Consider the following 21,168-nt stretch of genomic DNA (forward strand, 5'->3'; position numbering starts at 1 on the left):
CTCTTGGGAAATCCAGTGGTTTGACCCAACACAGGCAAGCTAGGTTACAAAGACCCATCAAGAATTCAGACCAGACTGGTCATCAGACCCACCTTCAAGCCGATGGACCCATCTAATTGCCCCCAATAAGGTTCCTCTGGGCTTTGTTATCAGTGGATGCAAAGCAGTTTTCTAGACTTATTTGTTTGGTAATTTTCTTAATAATATTAATAATTTGTGACCAAATTGATCACTAAATTCCAATCAGATTTATTCCCTTTTAAATTCTTTGTACTGTCACTGCTTTATCTTTTTAACATCTCATGATTAACAGATTATCTCCATATCTTCTCAAAATGTCAGTCTCCAGGAAACAGGTAACAGAGCAGCCGTCTCCAATAATCAGGTAAACAGAGCAGCTGTCTCTAGGAAACAGGTAAACACAGCAGCTGTCTCCAGGAAACAGGTAACAGTGCAGCCCTCTCCAATAATCAGGTAAACAGAGCAGCTGTCTCTAGGAAACAGGTAAACACAGCAGCTGTCTCCAGGAAACAGGTAACAGTGCAGCCCTCTCCAATAATCAGGTAAACAGAGCAGCTGTCTCTAGGAAACAGGTAAACACAGCAGCTGTCTCCAGGAAACAGGTAACAGTGCAGCCCTCTCCAATAATCAGGTAAACAGAGCAGCTGTCTCTAGGAAACAGAAATCAGGCCAGTTTAGTACCCACACTCTTTTACTGAAAAAGATGTTGCTTGGATGGCAGCATGTGTTGCTCCAAAACCTGTATGGTTAAGGATGACAGTCCAGGAGGCTCTGACGTCATCTTTGATCATAACAGTGAAATAGAGGAGGATGTGTCTGAAGACAACGACTATCTTGAGCTAAATTCTGATTCTAATGATTCTGATTTTGAACCAGATGAGAGAATTTCTATTCCCATTCCTCCAAGCAAGACTTTCATGTCAAAAAATGGTGACATACAGTGGTCTTCATCCCCAAATATGCGTCAAGCAAAACTGTCTGCAGAAAACATAATAAAGACAGTGCCAGGGCCCAGTAGGATGGCAGCGAGTTGTGTGACTGACATCAAGTCAGCTTTAGAGCTGCCAGATTCAATACAGAAACACATTCTGGAAATGACTAATCTAGAAGGCAGGCGTGTTTTGGGGGAGAAATAGAAGGACCTGGACAAAAACACATTGAGATGTGTATTTGGGATTCCTCATCCTGGCTGGGGTCTATAAGTCGAAGAATGAACCAACAGCCTGTCTGTGGGATGCAGAGACAGGCAGGTCTATATTTCAAGCCACAATGTCTGGAGACTTTTCACATTTTTCCAGAGTAATCCGAGTTGAGAATCAAGAGACAAGGGCTGGTAGACGAGAGAGAGACAAGCTGGCAGCTATTAGGACAGTGTGGGACAAGAGGGTAGAGCAACCTCCACTACTCTAACCCTAACCTGTAACCCAGGCCCTAATATCACAGTGGATGAAAGGCTGGTGGCATTCAGAGGTTGCTGCCCATTTAGGCAATACATGCCTTCCAAACCAGCTAAATATGGGATAAAAATCTGAGCAGCATGTGATAACACCAGCTATGCATTGAACATGCAGGTTTACACTGGAAAGCCAGTCGGAGGAGCCCCAGAGAAGAATCAGGGCACAAGGGTCATGCTCGACATGACACAGGGTGTCAGGGAGCACAACATAACCTGTCACAATTTTTCACAAGCTACAATTTGGGTCAGGAGCTTCTAAAGAGAAAGCTCACAATGGTCAGAGCTGTCCAAAAGAACAGGGCTGAACTCCCGGCTGAGCTGCTGGTAATCAAGAACAGGGCCCCTCAATCTTCCATGATTGTCTTCACAGACAGCCCTGGTGTCTTACTGCCCCAAAAAGGGAAAAAATGTTGTGCTCATGAGCACTTTGCACAAAAATGCTGAAATCAACACAAGAGAGGACCAGAAACCAAGCATGATCCTTGATTACAATGCCACCAAAGGGAGGTTGACAGCTTGGACAAAGTAACAGGGTCCTACAGCACCAAACGAATGACTGCACACTGGCCATTGGTCATCTTTTATAACATGATAGATGGCCTACAATGCATTTGTCATCTGGACTGAGATCTTTCCTGACTGGAATGTGTCAAAGTTGTACAAGAGGCACATCTTTCCCGAGGAGCTGGGGAAGGCGCTTGTGACACCACACATCCAACGGAGGCAGCACCTGCCAAGGACCCCAGCCACTGCAGCCACGGTGAGTGAGATTCAGGAGAGGACTGTGTGTGTGTGTGTGTGTGTGTGTGTGTGTGTGTGTGTGTGTGTGTGTGTGTGTGTGTGTGTGTGTGTGTGTGTGTGTGTGTGTGTGTGTAAATGGACTGCATTTATATAGCGTTTTTCCATCTGCATCAGACTCTCAAAATGTTTTACAATTATGTCTCACATTCAACCCGATGTCAGGGTGCTGCCATACAAGGCGCTCACTACACACCAGGAGCAATAGGGGATTAAAGGCCTTGCCCAAGGGCCCTTAGTGATTTTCCAGTCAGGCAGGGATTTGAACCCATGATCTTCTGGACTCAAGCCCAACACCTTAGCCACTAGAATTTGTACTGTGAATTTGTACACAGTGTGTGTACCACACACACAGTGTGTGGTACACACCCTGCAATTTTGCAAGTAATCTTTGTGACTGTGGTCCCAGCTCTCTTCAGGTCATTGACCAGGTCCTCCTGTGTAGTTCTGAGCTTTCTCAGAATCATCCTTACCCCACAAAGTGAGATCTTGCATGGAATCCCAGACCGAGGCAGATTGACAGTCATCTTGTGTTTCTTCCACTTTCTAATAAATAATCATAACAGTTGTCGTCTTCTACCAAGCTGCTTGCCTATTGTCCTGTAGTCCATCCCAGCCTTGTGCAGGTCTACAGTTTTGTCCCTAGTTGTGTCCTTAGACAGCTCTTTGGTCTTGGCTATGGTGGACAGTTTGGAGTGTGATTGATTGAGTGTGTGAACAGGTGTCTTTTATACAGGTAAGAAGTTCAAACAGGTGCAATTAATACAGATGAAGAGTGCAGAATAAGAGGGCTTCATAAAGAAAAATTAACAGGTCTGTGTGAGCCAGAATTCTTGCTGGTTGGTAGGGGATCAAATACTTATTTGCAGCAGTAACATACAAATAAACTATTAAAAATCATACATAGTGATATCTGGATTTTTTTTTTTTTTTTTTTTGTAGATTATGTCTCTCACAGTGGACATGCACCTAAGATGAAAATTTCAGACCCCTCCATGATTTCTAAGTGGGAAAACTTGCAAAACTGCAGGGTGTTCAAATACTTATTTTCCTCACTGTATGTAAAACAAACTTTAAATGTCAGGTTTCAGTGTTACGTAAAACTATTGTGTTTTCCAATCAGACACAGCTTCACCACTTTATTACTTTCAAAAGTAATAAAGTGGTGAAACATTAAAAAAGTTTGAACATGTATTTTTTTATGAAAAACGAGTGAATTTGTTGAGAAAGTGAATGCACGGACTCACGCCAGGGGGCGTAAATGAACAGTCAATAGGAATTCCAAATAAATAACAATTTATTCTGCAAATGTGCAACAACACTTAAATATGCTTTTAGACAGTCAATCCAAAACAGTGACGCGTGGGCAGGCCCAAGGGTAGGAGACACCTATCCAGAGAAGAGCCGGAACCCATGAAGTTCCACCGCCAACGGAGACCTGCAATACACCAGAGCCGCCAAGTCCTGATTCCCCAGGTGGCCACCGCTCCAGGCTGTCAGACCCGGTACTGCTGGCAGGAACAAAACAGGTTAAGGTGGGTGTGTGTACACCCAGCAAACAGTCAGTAACTCACAGATATCCTCCTGAAGGAATAAATCCCGATACTCCCAGAGTGCAGAGGAAAACTGGAGAACGTGCAGTGTCAATGGTTATACTTAGAAAGTAAGAAGTTAGGAGTGGAGACGCCAACTCCTCCAACTTCCACAAACTCGGCTACAAGCTGCAAGTATAAGTCACAACTGCAAAGACTTCAGTTACAATGAATGTGTGTATGGCACAAAACGGCTGAGTAGGTTTACCTGTATGGTAAGATGATAACTCGGCAGAGTAGTGGTGTCTCTTCCAGGCTTTTATAGATGAGATGATGAGTGTAGATGACTGACAGCTGATACAGTCCACCTGGTGGATCCACCTGGCCAGTGCGCCCTCTGGTGCCTGAAACATGCCAGCAGGCAGGACGCCCTCTGGTGGTGGGCCAGCAGTATCTCCTCTCCGGCGGCCCACACAACAGAATTATCCTAATTGAACCATTACCTGTTCAAGGTAAGGAACACAATTGCACTAAATATTGATAGAATAGTTAGTAATGGAGTTAGTAATGAAATATTCACACTGCTTGTTAGGATTTTTTTGGTTTCAGACATCTTTTGGATAATTAAACATACACTGGGTTAAACTGACCATGGAACACCATTGCTGTTACTGACAAATGAACATAACAGGAGGGTTAAACTGTTGGACTATTTTTCACAGTTGTTCACAAAGTAGTGATCCTTGCCCCATCTTTACTTGTGAACGGATGAGCCTTTTGGGGATGCTCCTTTTATACTCAATCATGACACTCACAATGAGTGTCCTCAGTTCCCAAATGCTTATTGAGTGTTGTTAGAAGGAAAGGTGATGTAACACAGTGGTAAACATACCACTGTCCCAGCTTTTTTGAAATGTGTTGCAGGCATCCATTTCAAAATAAGCAAATATTTGCACAAAAACAATAAAGTTTATCAGTTTGAACATTAAATATCTTGTCTTTGTGTTTTTTTCAATTGAATATAGGTTGAAAATGATTTGCAAATCATTGTATTCTGTTTTTATTTACATTTCACACAATGTCCCAACTTCAGTGGAATTGTAACATGAACCACAATAACATTTAAAACCCCAAACTCCCATGAAGCATTGCAGCACAACATTCAGTGTTTACTGATTAAAATGGCTAAAATTGGTAATTTCTCCAAAAATATTAGTCCTATCAACTTTCTGTTTTCGTACCATTCATCCTTGACCCAAAATACATAAGCACACGAAACAGCAAATGTCAGCTCTCCCCGGTTTCTGCGAGATCGAAGCCACACACACGCACACACACACACACACAGGACACTTGGCTATTATAATATAGATATTGTGTTTAACTGATGTGCCACATGACGAGTGACCTCAAAGTGCAACTCTTCCTAAAAATGGTAAATGGACTGCATTTATATAGCGCTTTTCCATCTGCATCAGATGCTCAAAGCATCACATTCACCCCACCCCATACAAGGCACTCACTACACACCGGGAGCAATGGGGGATTATCACTATCACTATAAGCCCTTGGGCTTTTAGTGATAGTGATTTTCCAGTCAGTCTGGGATTTGAACCGAGGATCTTCTGGTCTCAAGCCCAATGCCTTAACCACTAGACCATCACCTCCCCTTGTACATGATGGAATCCCTCAGTTCCTTGCAATTGAATCCTAAACTGATGGATGGATTTCAGGGAAACTTCACACAATGGTAGCACACCGTTTGAAGATTTGTATGAAGGAAATGAATTCTGGTGCAACATCTTCAAGTAGAGCTAAGTGGATGTTTGGTTTTTTGTCATATTTATCAATTACATTTATAGAGATTGACCAGTTTCTTAATTCTGATATATTTCATCACAAAAGATTTATTCCCACCAAAATATAATACATGCAAACAACTACTGTAATACAGAAGAACACTCCCCCGCCACCACCAAATTAAAAGTTCAACCCTTAAATAGTCATAATAACACACTTACCTGACAATCAAAACTAATTAAAAAGATCATTTTCTTTGAATGAACCGAGAGAGAGAGAGAAAATAATGAATCACGTTATGCTTTGGGGAAGGGGCGGAGGTGCACGTGGGCTCAGCCTTTCCTATGTAAAAGTGAAAAGGTTGGGAACCACTGGTCTACATTATGATTTCATGTTTAATATTTCATATCACGTAATATATGCTGTGAAAGACAACTAAAGCAGCAAAACCTTCAATGCCCAAATATATTTAGACTTAACTGTGTCAGTGCTGTGGTTGTGGCTGGTTGTTTGTTTAAACTGTAACATGCACATTCCATTTTAGCGCATGCTGTATATGCAACCTTGAATTTTCAGAAAAGTTAAACAGAAAAAAAAAACAGTCCCTCACTGTGGGGAGGTGATGAACTGCTAAAACTAAAACATAAAGAGGTCATAATGAAGAAGGTGAGACAGGATCCTCAGAGAAGAGATTTTCACTCATACATCCCAACAGCTGAATAGAAAATGGGAGGACCAGTCAATAAGCTGAAACCTAAGGACACAAGAGACAACTTTGCTGTGGTCATTTAACAAAACGGGTCACGGTTTTACCACTTCCTACCTCCTGCAGGGAGCCTCTGTGTACACTAATGCTGTAGAAAGATAAACAGACTGTTGGCCTAGCTCTGGCAGATTTTTTTCTCATGACCGTGGCTCATAAGTCCATGCTTTATCTCCGTATCGATGCCACATCTCAAATGGATAGCTTGTGTAGCCTTTGATTTGCACTGGAAGAGGAGTGAAGCGTGAAAGCCGCGGTAAAGGCAGAGACCCCTCTGCTATTGGTGTTAGAGCAGTCTGGAGGCCCTAAGGGGCTGCCTCACGCTCTACTACACCGCCTCCGCCCTCCCACCCCGCCCCACAGATGGACCACACTCCACCACTGTCTGCTTAACGCTTCTTTGCCTTCTATCAGCTGTCAAATGCAGTGTTATCATTTTGCTATGCAAACAAAATAGCAATTACTCAACAGGAAACATGAGCTTCACTGCGAATACTGAAAGCGGTGTGTTTGCAGCCACGTGCACAGAGTTTTAATAAGACATCCATTCATCCATCCACTGATTATCTGGAGATGGGTCTCAGTGGAACAAGGATAAATAAGGTGTAACCCCAAATGTCCATATCTTCAAGCACACCCTCCAGTTCCTTCAGGACGATTCTAAGTCTGTAATCCCACTAGTAATTTCTGCTCTGAATTGGGTACTGTCTAAAAAGGAGGGCCTGGATAGTGACATCATGAGGCATGGACCACTGCAACTGAGTCCAGTCTGAACAAAGGAGTAGAGGTTCTATTTTGAGCTTCTTCCAGATGTCAGAACTCCTTAACCCTCTGGGTCCCAGGGGTATTTTCTCAATTTTGTTATACTTTTTAAGGTACTTTGTTGTTAGTATAATGCCCATCTGTTGCATATCAAAATGTTTACAACAATCCCAGCTTTCAAAATGTGTCAAATATTGATCTAAAACACCGTACGCAGAAACAATTTGGCTCTAAATGTGAAAAAATGACCTTTTCTGAAAATTCTTTACATCTTTATTGGAAACACACATTTATTCATATGGATGAACTGTTCACCACATATTTTGCTCACAAAATCAGTGTGATATGTGAAGAAAATTGTAGATCAATGTATAATAAATGTCCAAAATGAAAATATGTAATTTAATTTATTTTTTAGTATTTTGCTGTCTGTCACTGTACAATTGCCAAATGTTAGAGGTATCATTCCCACGTGTTGCATATCAAAATGCACAAAAGAAGTTCAGCTTTCAGAGTATGTTCATATTTGCAACACACACACACAAAATGGTATAGTGGACAGAATTCTACACAGAATACATGATCCAACTCTGCACAGTATGATTATACACAGGGGTGCACATAACTGGTACTCATGTGCACTAAACATCATTGATGCACAGCAGAGGGAAACACTTTTTGTACAATGTTATTGCTTTCTTCTTATGAAGCGCTTCCCTTGCATTTTCTGCTATGCTTCATTTATTTTTAGCACGCACAAGCACCATAAGTACCAGTTATGTACACCCCTAATTATACGTGAAGCATAATGTGACTTGAAGTAATTAAAGAGGAACCAAAACTCACATGACACGAGTTACATCTTAAGCAGTGACTTAGCTTAGCACATGAGCACATATTGTTGACTGGTATCAGCTGGAGTCAGTCACACATAAAGCGTTGCTCGCACACAGGAGTTACGTGGTTTCCCTGTGTGGGAAAGCTTTGGATTCCCCAAGAGCTGTAGCAGCAGAAGAGAGGGAGTTGTGGATCGCACAAATACTGTGTGCCGATGTGAAAGTGCTTTGATGTCCTCAGTCAAGGAACTGCAACAAGGAACTGCAAAAAGTTGCAGTTCCTTGACTGGCTTGAGGCTGGCTCCAAACAGAGCACATCCCCATAGGAGCCCATGTTAAAATGTCCAGCTTTAGAACAGAAATAAACATGTTTACAGCCTGGTATAAAAAAAATGGTTCTGTTCTCAAATGATAGTTTCCTCCTCCATGACAATTGCACAGGTGGGTTAATTTTTTTTCTAACTTTTTAGTTTTAGATATTTTAAGCCATAAAGTTGTTTACATTTGGGGGCGTGGTCACTTTGAGTGACAGTGGCTGAGCATCTCTGCCTCTTGTATAGTCTTTAGCGCAGAGGCTGCTTGATGTGACTGCTGGCTGTTGTGTATCTGTTTTATTTGAGTATCTTATTACAAACACCTGCAATAACAGAGCTTTTTGTGTGGTGAAATGGCCTAACGGATCTCCTAAGTCCCTGCTGTAATATTCATACTGAATGAAACCCGTCCTATATAATGTATGCTCATGACATAGGTACTTTTAACAGATCCCTTAAGCCCTGTTAATGCATTATTTCTGAGAAAACAAGCCGTTAATAACTTTTAATGTCAACACTAAAGTAAATCGTTAGGAGAACCACCATGCAATACCCAAAAATATGATTTAATAAACACCCAAACCGAGTTAACCTGTTTGCTTAGGTGGTTGGATCAAAGGGAGGGGTGTGTTCAGGCTTGTTTCGTCACACACTGAGCAACCGACACTTCACCCCTTTATGCATTACATGTCAACGCCCAGCCGATGGCCCAGACATGGGCGTCATATCAGCTGTTCTAGGTCTCTCTAGAAAACCTATGGTTTCCACTTCTCATTCAGTGAGATATTTTTGGACATTTCTGTACAAAACCAAGATATAAATCATGCAACCGGAAATGGTGAGTGATTTTATTTTACATTTATTTATACTGCTAAACCCATTGTCAGCACCAAAACAGTTTGTCCGCGTGATTGTACCAAACATAACCAGTCGGCTCAGAGCCACATATAGACAAACACTTTCACACTCACACCTACAGTAAAATTAAAGTTTTGTGGTTTATGATTTCCTTCCACTTCTGATTCTGAAGTCGGAGGAAGGCAAGGAGGAAACCAACATAAACACCAGGAGAAGATGCAAACTCCACACAGAAAGGACCAGGTTGTAAGTGAACCCAGGAGCTTCTTGATGCGAAGAAAACATGCCAAGCGCAAAGCCATCCTGCTGCCAAATATGCAATGTGTTCCTAAAAAATAAAATACGCAGTCTTGTCTAACAGTTAAAGCATCAATGAGCTTTTCAATTATTGACAGAATACTCCAATACTGTAGTGACCCTGAATCTGACATATGTAATACAGATATAGGGAGCAATACTGGCTATTATTTACAGGGCTTAAAAAATCTCTTGCACAGTCTGGCTGTGTTAAAATTGGTAAAAGTGTGCAGTACACATAGTTCACCTTGACCTCCCCAATAAATGTTTGCTGGAGCTTGTAATTTTTTTCACTTGACAAGATCTTCTTTGTCGTACATTGTACATTAGGCTGCTTTAAACAAGTGACAAAACGTGAATAATTTCAACAAGTCTCACACATTAACAATGGCAAAGTGTTGCCACATTTTCTCATATTGCTTCAGTGTGCAATCTGTTATGTTTGAAAAAAAAAACAGCAAGCAAAATGTGAATGTATAAGAGCGTTAATCAGTTAGATTTACACTTGTTACATGTGGGAGGAGGTGACAGATCCGATTTGATTTATTTTGCTGATTCTATCACATTTTCATGAAATTATACTCCTAAAACAACCCAGTCAGCCTGTCTTCAAATCAAAAACCAAGGATCAGTACTGGAAATCGGTCATACTCAAAACCTTGAGGTTCTAAATGAGACATCGTAAAGTGGCTTGAGAAAATTCAGGGCAATCATCTTTATTGTTGAGATACATACAGTAACAATGGACTGTACAGTTGTAGTCAGTGGTGTACATACTTTCATTGTGGAAATGAGTGCCTTGGCAGTAATAGGCCTTCTGGGGTAGAATTAATGTACAACATACATTTTTAATAGAATGAATGAATGAATGAATGAATGAATGAATGAAAACTGTTTATTTCGAACATTTGATACAACAACAATTACAAGATAGATCAGTAAAGACAACAACAAAAAAGTTCCTACTGTGTACCCAACATGTCCGAAAAGGGGTAGGGTGAAGCATCAGCTATTTATCCCTACCCCTTCTTCCCCACAACCAGTAATACCCTTTGCCACATATACACATAGATTCCTACACACCTAAACCGATATCAATATATATATATATATACATATATATACACATACACATACATATATACATACACACATCAACATACATACACATATACATACACATATATACACATATACATATATACACATATATATACACAAACATAAATATACACCTACACATACCTACTTACATACAAAATACTATATATTTACAAGCCGAAGCAAAAAACAAAAACACCCTAACCCTCATTACCCTTCCTCCTCCCTATACCCAGAAAAAACCATATTTTTGTACCGCTGTTTGAACTGGTTCATGCTTGGACATTGCTTGAGCCCCACTCCCAATCTGTTCCACATCCTCACCCCACAGACAGAAATACAGAAACCTTTTAATGTTGTTCGTGCCCACTGATGCTTTAAATTAAATTTCCCCCTCAGACTGTAATCCCCTGATCTGTTAAAAAACATATTTTTAATATTTGCTGGAAGTAAATTGTTTATTGCTTTATACACAATTTGTACTGTTTGAAAATGAACCAAGTCTGTGAATTTTAAGAATTTGGATTGTAAAAATAGTGGATTTGTATGATCTCTATAGCCAGTATTATGAATAATTCTTATAGCTCTTTTCTGCATTACTGATAGTGATTGTGTTGTACCTTTATAAGTATTACCCCATACCTCTGCACAGTACTGTAAATATGGTAAAACCAGTGAGCAGTAAAGAATGCGGAGTGAGTTGTGGTCCAGAATATGTTTCGCTTTGTTTAGAACTGAAATGCTTCTTGACAGTTTACTTTGTATATGTTTATATGAGTCTTCCAGTTTATCTTATCATCTATTATCACCCCCAGAAACTTATTTTCATGTACCCTTTCAATATCTACCCCCTCGACTTGTAACTGAACCTGTATGTCTGTATTACAATAGCCAAATAACATGTATTTTGTTTTACTTAAGTTTAATGATAATTTGTTTCTGTCAAACCATATTTTCAATTTTCCCATTTCTATACTGATCCTCCTCAGTAACTCCTGCAAATCCCCCCCTGAACAAAAAATGCTTGTGTCATCTGCAAATAATACTAATTTTAATATTTTGGAAACATTGACAATATCATTTATATAAATTAGAAACAGTTTTGGACCCAATACTTACCCCTGTGGGACGCCACAAGCATTGTCCAAGCATGATGATGTATATTCCCCCAACTTCACAAACTGTTTTCTGTTACTTAAGTAGCTTCTCACCCAGTGCAACACCAACCCCCTAATCCCATACTGTTCAAGTTTATTGATTAATATGTCATGATTAATTGTATCAAAAGCCTTTTTAAGGTCTATAAATATTCCAACTGAATGTAATTTGTGGTCTATGGCGTTTGTAATCTCCTCAACTGATTCTATTAATGCAAGTGATGTTGAACTATGTGCTCTGAATCCATATTGACTATCAGTAAGTAATTATGTTTATTTATGAATTTGTCTAATCTATTATTGAATAACTTTTCTAATAATTTGGAAAATTGTGGAAGCAAAGAAACAGGTCTATAATTTGTGAAGTGGTGTCTATCCCCAGTCTTATACAGCGGCACAACCTTAGCTATTTTCATTTGATTGGGAAATTTACCGGTTTGAAATGATAAGTTACAGATGTATGTTAATGGTTCTACAATCCATTCAATGACCTGTTTTACCACCACCATATCAATTTCATTTAAATCGGTAGATGTTTTATATTTACAATTATTCACAATGTCTATAATTTCATTTCCATCCACTGCTGTGAGGAACATTGAACAGGGATTTCTTTCTATGAGATTATTATCCCAATCCTCAGGTTGAGGATTGGGATAATAAAAAAAACAGAAGAAAACAGAAACAGAAGAAAAAAAACAATACCGTACTTTAGTACACAACGTATTTATTTTGTGTTTTCTGAAATCAGTGCATGTTGGGTCAAAACTGTAGGTCAAAATGATACATAAAATGGCTCTTAGCAAGTTTGACCTTGACCCGAGGTTTGTGATAGATTGTGATAATCAATAATCTTCTTGCAGAATTCACTATAAGTCCAAAATTGGCATGACATTAATTTCCACTGTCAGTGGAGGTAAACCTCTGACCACAACTGCAGTTGAAGAAATTATGGGAATAGGATCAAAATTACAGTGAATTTGGAAAAGGGTCTTTGTGATGTCACTGACCTGCCATTAATATGGTTACTGTAAGATAAAAATAAGTTGGAATATACAATTGTGGACCTGGGTTTACATACACTGATAAAAGGAAACATGACATGTACATCAGTTGTACATGATCAGAATGTGTCAAAATAACAATACACAAGAAAATCATCTTCTGATCATGTGCAATTGATGTACATGTCATGTTTCCTTTTTCAGCACAGATCCACTGGCTTATTGCATTCAAAAGGAGGGGAAAATAATCAAAAGAATTAAGACAAGGCATTAAGAGCATTTTGGATTGATTCTTCTGAGCCATCTAGAAAAGATTAATAGTACATTGAGTAACTGTAGTCTTTTAACCAAAAATAAAAGAAGCTTGAGACTACACTTACAGCTAAATGTCTACACTACTATGACATCTCGATCGTTTCATTTTGAATCTGTTGTGGTTTCATACAGAAGCAAAATTACTAGAACTGTCACTTTGAAACATGAACATTTTCATGACAATGAAAATTAAATAACAGTAATAAAAAACACATGAATAGATCTTAATGAAATTTGGTGGACATATAGACAATGGGTTATTGAAGAATTTATTGGATTTTGAGGCAGAAAACTGGATATTTTTTAAGGTTTTTTTATGCCAAGGACATAATAAAATCATCTGTCTATAGGACTCTTGCTTGCCTCTACTGGTGGTTGGCTCTCACTGCGGTATTGTATCACTTCCTGTTCCGGAGCACAGCGGTGTTTTTCTGTATCTGTTAGCTGTTTAATCTGCGCAGTTAGATTGATCTAGTTATCTAGATTACGATTTGTTTCCCAGTGTAATCTTTACGTGCCTTAACTAAAGCACTCCTTCTGCTGAATCACCTCTAAATTATTTACACATTATTCACTTTGCGTGTTTTTAGGAATCCGCTAGCTTAGCGTAGCTACTAGCTCTTAGCCGATTTAGCATGGCGGCTTCTCCTATCTCTCCCGCACTTTTCTGCTCTGGGTGTGAAATGTTTAGTTATTCCTCGGCCTCCTTTAGCAGTAATGGTACTTGTAATAAGTGTAGCTTATTCGTAGCTTTGGAGGCCAGGCTGGGCGAATTGGAGACTCGGCTCCGCACCGTGGAAAATTCTACAGCTAGCCAGGCCCCTGTAGTCGGTGCGGACCAAGGTAGCTTAGCCGCCGTTAGTTACCCCCTGGCAGATCCCGAGCAGCCGGGAAAGCAGGCCGACTGGGTGACTGTGAGGAGGAAGCGTAGCCCTAAACAGAAGCCCCGTGTACACCGCCAACCTGTTCACATCTCTAACCGTTTTTCCCCACTCGACGACACACCCGCCGAGGATCAAACTCTGGTTATTGGCGACTCTGTTTTGAGAAATGTGAAGTTAGCGACACCAGCAACCATAGTCAATTGTCTTCCGGGGGCCAGAGCAGGCGACATTGAAGGAAATTTGAAACTGCTGGCTAAGGCTAAGCGTAAATTTGGTAAGATTGTAATTCACGTCGGCAATAATGACACCCGGTTACGCCAATCGGAGGTCACTAAAATTAACATTAAATCGGTGTGTAACTTTGCAAAAACAATGTCGGACTCTGTAGTTTTCTCTGGGCCCCTCCCCAATCGGACCGGGAGTGACATGTTTAGCCGCATGTTCTCCTTGAATTGCTGGCTGTCTGAGTGGTGTCCAAAAAATGAGGTGGGCTTCATAGATAATTGGCAAAGCTTCTGGGTAAAACCTGGTCTTGTTAGGAGAGACGGCATCCATCCCACTTTGGATGGAGCAGCTCTCATTTCTAGAAATCTGGCCAATTTTCTTAAATCCTCCAAACCGTGACTATCCAGGGTTGGGACCAGGAAGCAGAGTTGTAGTCTTACACACCTCTCTGCAGCTTCTCTCCCCCTGCCATCCCCTCATTACCCCATCCCCGTAGAGACGGTTCCTGCTCCCAGACTACCAATAACCAGCAAAAATCTATTTAAGCATAAAAATTCAAAAAGAAAAAATAATATAGCACCTTCAACTGCACCACAGACTAAACAGTTAAATGTGGTCTATTAAACATTAGGTCTCTCTCTTCTAAGTCCCTGTTGGTAAATGATATAATAATTGATCAACATATTGACTTATTCTGCCTAACAGAAACCTGGTTACAGCAGGATGAATATGTTAGTTTAAATGAGTCAACACCCCCGAGTCACACTAACTGTCAGAATGCTCGTAGCACGGGCCGGGGCGGAGGATTAGCAGCAATCTTCCATTCCAGCTTATTAATTAATCAAAAACCCAGACAGAGCTTTAATTCATTTGAAAGCTTGTCTCTTAGTCTTGTCCATCCAAATTGGAAGTCCCAAAAAACAGTTTTATTTGTTATTATCTATCGTCCACCTGGTCGTTACTGTGAGTTTCTCTGTGAATTTTCAGACCTTTTGTCTGACTTAGTGCTTAGCTCAGATAAGATAATTATAGTGGGCGATTTTAACATCCACACAGATGCTGAGAATGACAGCCTCAACACTGCATTTAATCTATTATTAGACTCTATTGGCTTTTCTCAAAAAGTAAATGAGTCCACCCACCACTTTAATCATATCTTAGATCTTGTTCTGACTTATGGTATGGAAATAGAAGACTTAACAGTATTCCCTGAAAACTCCCTTCTGTCTGATCATTTCTTAATAACATTTACATTTACTCTGATGGACTACCCAGCAGTGGGGAATAAGTTTCATTACACTAGAAGTCTTCAGAAAGCGCTGTAACTAGGTTTAAGGATATGATTCCTTCTTTATGTTCTCTAATGCCATATACCAACACAGAGCAGAGTAGCTACCTAAACTCTGTAAGGGAGATAGAGTATCTCGTCAATAGTTTTACATCCTCATTGAAGACAACTTTGGATGCTGTAGCTCCTCTGAAAAAGAGAGCTTTAAATCAGAAGTGTCTGACTCCGTGGTATAACTCACAAACTCGTAGCTTAAAGCAGATAACCCGTAAGTTGGAGAGGAAATGGCGTCTCACTAATTTAGAAGATCTTCACTTAGCCTGGAAAAAGAGTCTGTTGCTCTATAAAAAAGCCCTCCGTAAAGCTAGGACATCTTTCTACTCATCACTAATTGAAGAAAATAAGAACAACCCCAGGTTTCTTTTCAGCACTGTAGCCAGGCTGACAAAGAGTCAGAGCTCTATTGAGCTGAGTATTCCATTAACTTTAACTAGTAATGACTTCATGACTTTCTTTGCTAACAAAATTTTAACTATTAGAGAAAAAATTACTCATAACCATCCCAAAGACGTATCGTTATCTTTGGCTGCTTTCAGTGATGCCGGTATTTGGTTAGACTCTTTCTCTCCGATTGTTCTGTCTGAGTTATTTTCATTAGTTACTTCATCCAAACCATCAACATGTTTATTAGACCCCATTCCTACCAGGCTGCTCAAGGAAGCCCTACCATTATTTAATGCTTCGATCTTAAATATGATCAATCTATCTTTGTTAGTTGGCTATGTACCACAGGCTTTTAAGGTGGCAGTAATTAAACCATTACTTAAAAAGCCATCACTTGACCCAGCTATCTTAGCTAATTATAGGCCAATCTCCAACCTTCCTTTTCTCTCAAAAATTCTTGAAAGGGTAGTTGTAAAACAGCTAACTGATCATCTGCAGAGGAATGGTCTATTTGAAGAGTTTCAGTCAGGTTTTAGAATTCATCATAGTACAGAAACAGCATTAGTGAAGGTTACAAATGATCTTCTTATGGCCTCGGACAGTGGACTCATCTCTGTGCTTGTTCTGTTAGACCTCAGTGCTGCTTTTGATACTGTTGACCATAAAATTTTATTACAGAGATTAGAGCATGCCATAGGTATTAAAGGCACTGCGCTGCGGTGGTTTGAATCATATTTGTCTAATAGATTACAATTTGTTCATGTAAATGGGGAATCTTCTTCACAGACTAAAGTTAATTATGGAGTTCCACAAGGTTCTGTGCTAGGACCAATTTTATTCACTTTATACATGCTTCCCTTAGGCAGTATTATTAGACGGTATTGCTTAAATTTTCATTGTTACGCAGATGATACCCAGCTTTATCTATCCATGAAGCCAGAGGACACACACCAATTAGCTAAACTGCAGGATTGTCTTACAGACATAAAGACATGGATGACCTCTAATTTCCTGCTTTTAAACTCAGATAAAACTGAAGTTATTGTACTTGGCCCCACAAATCTTAGAAACATGGTGTCTAACCAGATCCTTACTCTGGATGGCATTACCCTGACCTCTAGTAATACTGTGAGAAATCTTGGAGTCATTTTTGATCAGGATATGTCATTCAAAGCGCATATTAAACAAATATGTAGGACTGCTTTTTTGCATTTACGCAATATCTCTCAAATCAGAAAGGTCTTGTCTCAGAGTGATGCTGAAAAAATAATTCATGTATTTATTTCCTCTAGGCTGGACTATTGTAATTCATTATTATCAGGTTGTCCTAAAAGTTCCCTGAAAAGCCTTCAGTTAATTCAAAATGCTGCAGCTAGAGTACTGACGGGGACTAGAAGGAGAGAGCATATCTCACCCATATTGGCCTCTCTTCATTGGCTTCCTGTTAATTCTAGAATAGAATTTAAAATTCTTCTTCTTACTTATAAGGTTTTGAATAATCAGGTCCCATCTTATCTTAGGGACCTCGTAGTACCATATCACCCCAATAGAGCGCTTCGCTCTCAGACTGCAGGCTTACTTGTAGTTCCTAGGGTTTGTAAGAGTAGAATGGGAGGCAGAGCCTTCAGCTTTCAGGCTCCTCTCCTGTGGAACCAGCTCCCAATTCAGATCAGGGAGACAGACACCCTCTCTACTTTTAAGATTAGGCTTAAAACTTTCCTTTTTGCTAAAGCTTATAGTTAGGGCTGGATCAGGTGACCCTGAACCATCCCTTAGTTATGCTGCTATAGACGTAGACTGCTGGGGGGTTCCCATGATGCACTGTTTCTTTCTCTTTTTGCTCTGTATGCACCACTCTGCATTTAATCATTAGTGATCGATCTCTGCTCCCCTCCACAGCATGTCTTTTTCCTGGTTCTCTCCCTCAGCCCCAACCAGTCCCAGCAGAAGACTGCCCCTCCCTGAGCCTGGTTCTGCTGGAGGTTTCTTCCTGTTAAAAGGGAGTTTTTCCTTCCCACTGTAGCCAAGTGCTTGCTCACAGGGGGTCGTTTTGACCGTTGGGGTTTTACATAATTATTGTATGGCCTTGCCTTACAATATAAAGCGCTTTGGGGCAACTGTTTGTTGTGATTTGGCGCTATATAAAAAAATTGATTGATTGATTGATTGATTGATTGATTTGTCTGACTGTTACCAAGATTGTGTCAAAAGTACTGCACAGATTTTGATGAAATTTTCACCACAGATACATGTTAGACCACGAAAGACTCCATTAAATTTCGGAGGTGATCCAGATCCGGATTCTGGATCAAGTTTCACTTTATATAGGTTTTGAAGGATCACGTCAAAACTACTTCATGGATTTTCACCAGATTTTAACCATGGACACATATTAGGCCATGAAAGACTCCATTACTTTTTGTAGGTGATCAAGCTTTCACTTTATGTAGGCTTTGAGGGATTACTTCAAAACAACTTCACAGACTCACCAAATTTGCACCACAGATAGATATTAGGGCATGGAAGACTCCACTGAATTTTGGAGGTTATCTGGATCTGGATTCTGGATCAAGATTTCACTTTATATAGGCTTTGAAGGATTACGTCAAAACTACTTCACGGATTCTCACCAAATTTGCACCACAGATAGATATTAAGACATGGAAGACTCTGCTGCATTTTGGAGGTGATCCGGATTGGTGGACATGAGCACAGCTTAATTTGTTGCATCACAAATTGAACTAGTCAATCAGAGGGCATATGAGCCACACCTAAAAACGGATTCATGAAGTGATACAAAAAAATTATTTAGGGTGGTTTCAGGAATTTAATAACCAGTTTTTTGTGAAATGTAAGAATAACTTGTTTATAAAAGAATATTAAAAGAAAGCAATGAAGTTTACCTTTAAGATTGTGTTCATAAATCTTGAAGAAATGTCATGTTCTAATATAATGATATTTACTTTGCCAGACATTTTTACACTATTAATATTATACTGTTTTCCTCTCTTCTGTGCACACTTTGACACCAAAAGGACAGTCTTTTGTATCAGGTACAACAGGGAGCGAAGTTTGGCTAAAGTTGTCACTTTCTGCTCCAAAGAATCATGGGACCAGCAGTTGGCAGGTGCAGCAGTTTATCACAAAACTCACAAACCCAGAAATAATTGAAAGTGACAACTGGCAGCGCCACAAATGATTTATTAGTCTTTTACTCAGCTCCTAACCATCCTCAGGGCTGGAATCAATTATTCACCAACTATGTGTCTTCAAATCATTAATTCTACTGTGTGGAGCCAAACGCCATTCCGCTTCATGTATCTCCTCGTGTACCAAACCTTGGACCCGTTCCACTAAGTTCTGCTCTGTTTAAGACATCTGGTCTGAGTGTCCAGCAGAGCTGCACTCAGGCATGTTGATCACATGGAGTCATGAAGCCTTCAGAGGACGAGCAGCCACATAAAGATGTGTACCTCAGACGCTGCGTTTTCACCTACAAGTCTGGTTTGTTAGCTTGACTAACTCAAATCCAGTAAACTAGTTATCACCAAGCTTACGAAACAGTTTGAGTCCAGTCAGCAGCAGATACAAGAGCATTCTGTTGCACGTATTGGAACCAGCTTATTTTTGTTCAATATCACCTGTTTTATCGTTTTAAAATAGCATGTTTAAGTAATGAACCAGTTTCAAAAACCTAGTGAAAACATCCAATCTTCTACCTGCAAGACCCATTTTTAACAGCCACATAAAACATGCCGCCGAAACTGCCATCTTTAAAACATGGCAAGAGTTAAAGAGCTCATGTCCATGTCTGACCTTAAAAAAACTCATTTTGCATTAGTTTTTAGCTGTGTTTTCATTGGTCTCTACCTCCCGCCCACCAAAAAAATAACTAAGGCCAAAAAGATGAACCATATCACTCCAGTACTGCTTCACTGCGCTTACTATCAGTGACATAAAGAAACAAGTTTGAAGCTTTTTTTTTTTAAAGATGTAAACCCTAAATAATCTGTGGTTAAAATATATCACTGAGGTATTTCATCCACATAATCTTGCAAGACTCCTAAGGTCATCAGGTTTGCTCACAGTTCCCAATTTTATGAAATCAGTTTTTTTTATGCTGTGCATGCCTGGATTATACTGGAAAATATTAAAATTACCTCCAAAAAATCTTTTAAATCAGGATTTGAAACATTCCCATTTTCACTGAGAATTTAAGTCTTATATTAGTTTGCTTTCTTATACTTTTCTCTATTTTACATATATTTGTTTTAATATATAGTCTCGTAAGTCCCTTTGGTTGCTCCCTTTTTTACACTCGGGGTCACCACAGCAGATCCAAGGTGGACCTGCATGTTGTTTTGACACACGTTTTATGCCGGATGCCCATTCTGATGCAACTCCACATAACATGGAGAAATGGGAGGGGTTTGAACCATGAACCTTCCACACTGAAACCAAGTGCATGCACTAACATCTTGGTCAACCCCCCCAGGTTGTTTTAAAATACAGTCTAATTATCTTAAACAAAGTTAATGATTAACTTTATAGTTTATAATTTATTTTTCTTAACCAGCATTTTCAATTTAAATAGTATTGGAAATGTATTACACAAATATAGGGGTGTTGCCTTTGGGACAGAGATGCAGTGTAAGTTCTCCCAGAAGACTCAGATCTTTAAGTATTCACTCAGAATAAGCAAATTAAGAAAAACTATAATCTCTGAGTTGGAGGACGTGTCCCCCTTTAGTTATCAGTTCTCAACTAATAGGAATCATGTACATTCCTTAATACATCAGTGTCATCCTTCACCTCTTGCTGTTTACAGATTGCTGACAAAACTTTCCCTCCTCCAGCAAACAGCCACTGGCTGGGCTTTGTCCACTGCCTGGGTGTAGGCTCCCCCTCTGCCTTTTCTCATGGAAAGATTTGTGACGATGTCAACTATACTTGCTACCATGATGGTGACCTGTGAAAAGTTTATAACACAACACACTATTATAACATTCAAGCATTATTTTGATGTGTTAAATTTATCATGTCTTGCTGGAAGAACTACATGGGGACCCCATGGACTTGTGAAGGCCTTGTTTAAATTACATTATTTATTTATTTATTTATTTGTAGTTGCATGAAAATGCAAAGTTTGTACACCGCCTGTATATTGTATTTAAGCTGTAATGAAATGGAAAATGTGTTTCAATAACATCACAATAAAGGTTAAATACTGCAGTTGTAGTAATGGACCTAGTTTGTAGTCTAGGGATGACCTGCATTTTCAAATTCTAAGTACATAAGTGGATTCATAAATGG

At 39.7% G+C, this 21,168-nt stretch overlaps 1 pseudogene; it reads left to right on the top strand.

Moving 5' to 3' along the window:
* The first annotated feature begins 764 nt into the window (after positions 1-764).
* On the top strand, positions 765-20,830 carry LOC117513449 (annotated as a pseudogene).
* Positions 20,831-21,168: the final 338 nt, after the last annotated feature.

The sequence above is a fragment of the Thalassophryne amazonica genome, chromosome 7, assembly GCF_902500255.1.
Source record: "Thalassophryne amazonica chromosome 7, fThaAma1.1, whole genome shotgun sequence".
NCBI classification, from domain to species: Eukaryota; Metazoa; Chordata; class Actinopteri; order Batrachoidiformes; family Batrachoididae; genus Thalassophryne; species Thalassophryne amazonica.